The sequence below is a fragment of the Gossypium hirsutum genome, chromosome D08 (genome assembly GCF_007990345.1).
Source record: "Gossypium hirsutum isolate 1008001.06 chromosome D08, Gossypium_hirsutum_v2.1, whole genome shotgun sequence".
Taxonomy (NCBI): Eukaryota; Viridiplantae; Streptophyta; class Magnoliopsida; order Malvales; family Malvaceae; genus Gossypium; species Gossypium hirsutum.
This window is the reverse complement of record NC_053444.1, coordinates 13200630-13205052: the sequence shown is the minus strand read 5'-3', so window position 1 is coordinate 13205052 and position 4423 is coordinate 13200630. Positions and strand designations below refer to the sequence as shown.

At 36.1% G+C, this 4423-nt stretch overlaps 1 non-coding gene across 1 annotated transcript; it reads right to left on the bottom strand.

Annotated features, from left to right (window-relative positions):
• Positions 1 to 1301: 1301 nt before the first annotated feature.
• On the bottom strand, positions 1302 to 1407 carry LOC121220599 (small nucleolar RNA R71). The gene has a single exon (XR_005917819.1). It is a non-coding gene; the product is annotated as a small nucleolar RNA R71 (small nucleolar RNA).
• Positions 1408 to 4423: the final 3016 nt, after the last annotated feature.

Sequence of the window (4423 nt, the reverse complement as noted above, 5' to 3'; positions counted from 1 at the left end):
AATTTGATGTTTGAAATTTGGTAAAATTGACATGTTTCGGTAAATGTGGTTGAATGCATTTGAGGTGTCTTTGAATAGCATATTGGTTAGTTGATTTAGGATTCTTGAAATGGCAATTATATGTATGTTTTGATAAGTTTTTGTTTCCTTAAATGCATGAATTGGTATTATAAATGGCTTGATTTTAGGCAAATTTTGGTCTACATGGTTTGAGACACGGGCGTGTAACTCAGACGTGTGAGACACACGACCGTGTGTCATCTGAGAGTTCCTTTGTATGCAAGTCAGTGAGTTACACGACCTACCACAGGACCTGGCATACAGGTGTGTGACCCTGCTCAGAAAGTTACACGGGTGAGGAGATAGGCTGGAACATGGTCGTGTGTCCTTAGTTCAAAGGTTAGACGGCCTGAGACACGGGCGTGTGTCTCAGCCGTGTAAGGCATACGGCCATGTGACCCCTATTTCCAAATTTTTTGACTTTTTCCTAGACTTTCCAAATGATTTCAAATTGGTCCCGAATCATTTCTAAGGTGTTTTTAGGGCCTCGAGAGCTCAATTTAGGGACAATATGTATGTGTATGATTGGTTTATGTTATGTTTATGTTATTGAATAAAATTAAGTTTAAATGTTCCAATTGTATAGTAATGCTTCACAACCTTAATCCGACGATGGATACGGATCGAGCTAGATTAATTTTTATTCTTGATTCTTTATTTTTTGTGATTTATTTTCAGGTGTTTATGAGCATAAATTGAATCATCGATTTACTTCCTGTAGAACCTGAAATCGAACAAACATTTTGATAAAAAAGACGAGAAATATTACCCCAAAGACAAGTCGCAGATATGGACCTTGAAATTAAAAATGATGTTCAAGGGAATGGAGCCGCTAATGTTCATAATGCAATCCTTAATTGCTGATGATAAGGATCGAGCTATAAGGTAGTACGTTGTGCCCCCTTTTAATGAACTAAATCTAGGAATTAAGAGAACGAAGATCTAGGCACCACAATTTTAATTGAAGCCCATGATGTTTCAAATGCTTCAGACAATGGGCCAATTTAGTTGAATGCCCACAAAAGATCCACACCTTCACCTTCAACTATTCATGGAGGTGAGCAATTCCTTTAAGATAGCCATTGTAATTGAAGATGCATTAAGATTGAAGTTGTTTTTGTATTCGTTGCGAGTTCGAGCACGAGCATGGCTGAATTCCTTCCCACCACATTCAATATATACTTGGCAAGAATTAGTTGAACGCTCTTTGGTAAAATATTTCCCACCTAGAAAAAATGTTAAGTTGCAGAATGAGATCACCACTTTTCAACAAATGTAGGATGAATCCTTATACAAGGCATGAGAAAGATTCAAGGAGTTACTTCGTAGGTGCCCTCACCACGGGATTCCACATTGCATCCAATTGGAGACATTTTATAATGGTCTCAATGCACATATAAGGTTGTTGGTAGATGATTTTGCGAATGGTTCTCTCTTGTCCAAGTCTTCTAATGAGGCATACAAGATCATCGAGAGAATAATAAGTAACAACTACTAGTGATCGACAAATTAAGAAGCTTCAGGAAGACGAGTAGTCACAATGCATGAAGTAAATGCCCTTACTTCACTCTCATCTCAAGTATCTTCTATCTTTTCAATGTTGAAACAATTTACTACTAATGGTTTTAATCATGTTGCAGCTCAGCCACCGAGTCACTTTGGTGTTGTTTATTGTGTATATTGTGGGGATGGTCATTCTTTTGAGAATTGTCCATTAAATCCTAAGTCTGTTTATTATGTAAGGAATCAACTCCAAAATAAAAGTGGAGAAGGACCATAGTCCAACTTCTATAATACTTCATGGCAAAACCATCCAAACTTCTCTTAGAGTAACCAAGGAGGAGGATCGAACAACAACTACATGCAACATAGAGAAAATCAACCTCTTGGATTCAATAAAAAAAGTTTAGAACCCACCAGAAGTTGAATCATATAATCTTTTAGAGAATTTGTTGAAGGCGTACATGGCAAAGAATGACGCCTTAATTGAAAGTTAAGTAGTAGCACTGAAAAATTTGGAAACCCAAATGGGTCACTTAGCTACAGAACTTCATAAAAGATCGCAAGGTTTCTTGCCAAGTGACACGAAAGATCCAAGGAGAGTGGGTAAGGAACATTGTAAGAGAATTGCTTTACGAAGTGGAAGGGCTTTGGAGCCTAAGGAAGTTGAGGTTGAAGAAGAGCTTGCCAAGGAAAAGGAAAATTAACCAACAATTGAAATTCTTACCCTAGAAAAACCAGATGCTGCAGATTTTGAAGAGGTAAAATCTAAACTTGTAAATTCTGATAATCTAAAATCTATGTCAGATATAGAGACATTACCTCAAAAGACCCATCCAGTCCAAGCTAAAGTTCCACAGCCTCCATATCCCCAAAGACTCTAGCAATATAAGAAACAACAAGATACTCAATTTAGTAGAATTTTGGATATGCTGAAACAACTACGTATCAACATTCTGTTGGTGGAAGCTTTGGAGCAAATGCCGAACTATGCGAAAGCTATGAAGGAATTTTTGTCTAAGAAGAGAAGGCTTGGGGAATTTGAAACTGTAGCCCTAGGTACAAAATGTAGCATATTTTTCAGAACAAGTTACCTCCTAAGTTGAAGGATTCAGGAAGTTTCACCATACCTTGCAATATTGGAGAATCCTATTATGGAAAGACTTTGTGCAATTCGGGGTCGAGTATCAACTTGATACCTACGTCTGTGTTTAGACAATTAGGTATTGGTAAGTCCAGCCCGACTGTAGTTACACTCCAACTAGTGGATTGATCTTTGGAATACCCAGAAGGAAAGATTGGGGATGTCTTGGTACGTGTTGTTAAATTCATATTTCCTGCTAACTTTATTATATTAGATTTTAAAGCAAATAAAAAAGTATCAATCATTTTAGGAAGGCCTTTCTTGGCAACCGACAAGACGATAATCGATGTACAGAAAGGTGAACACACTATGCAAGTTCATGATGAATAGGTGACCTTTAATGTACTTAAGTCCATGAGATCTCCTAATGAGGTTAGAGATTGTTCTGTTGTTTCCAAGGAATATCCGCTGGCTCCTGTAAAATTAGAATACAGTGATCCATAGGAAGGTATTTCATCTGACTCTTCATATCAATATGAGAATGATACATGTTTGAAAGCTATCTCGAAAGGATTCATTTCAAAAATTTAGTTCGAATCGTTAGAGATATCATCACATGAGTACAAGCAACTTAACCCATCAAAAGAGGAGCCACTCGAGTTAGACTTAACGGTTTTGAAAAGGTCATTAGATACTGAAAAGAGTTCTATCTAGGGACAAAAGAGTTTGATCCAATCTCGAGTATTTGACCATGGGAAACCTTAATCTCAATGGAAAAAAGCAAGGATCATTTATCCCATTGAGACATTCAGTGGATGGGACCTGTACCAAAGAAAGAAGGCATAACAGATAATTAGTTGATTTCATTAAGAATGATCACGAGTAGACAAATTTGTGTGAATGATAGAAAGTTGAGCAAAACAAAAAAAAAGACCATATCTCACTTCTATTATTTGATCAAATATTGAGTATAATTGTTGGGCAACATTATCTCTTTTTTCTTGATGGATATGATTGGTATGGTAAATGATAGTTTGACATTGCCTTTGTCAGTGACAATCATCATTAACATTGAGGGAATTCTTTCCACCCTCTTTGTCATTAATTTATTTTCAGTTTTTTTCTCTCATTTGAATACATACCATGCTTAGAAATTTTTTTTCTTAAATTAGTACATTAAATTAATTCTATCTAAGGAGATTGAAATTTAAGCGAGACCATTTGTGACCCCTCCAACCTTTCATAGAAATTTAATTTGACGTAACCTTTTGAGAAGAAATTTCTTAAGTAGCCTAAAAGAAAATTTTCATTTTCATTTTCATTTCCAATTATAATTTTATTAATTTTTGTTTAATAAGAGGGTCAAGTTGGCCCAAGTACTAATCGATTTATTTTTTTGGTTCAATTTAATTCTTCAGTACAGAAAATAATTACAGTGTGGGCTCAAGGCCCAAAACAGTGAAGAGAAGGAAAATACACATTCAGTGTTATCCATAAACCCTTCAAAACCCTAAATTTTTACTGCCACTTATATTCCTTTCATACCTTTCCACCCAAGTCACTATTTTAGCTAAAATTTTGCAATAATCCATCACTATATAAACCCCTTAGCACCTTCATAATTTTCACAACACCGAAATAATTAGCTTTCACCCTAAACCTACATAATTTTGTTCTCCTAGACGTCGACTTCAAGTCCCAAAAACTTCTCTCCAATTTTTCTTTATTGTCGCATACCCTTACTAGTGCCGCTGCAAGCCCTTCGCCGAAGAACCTTTT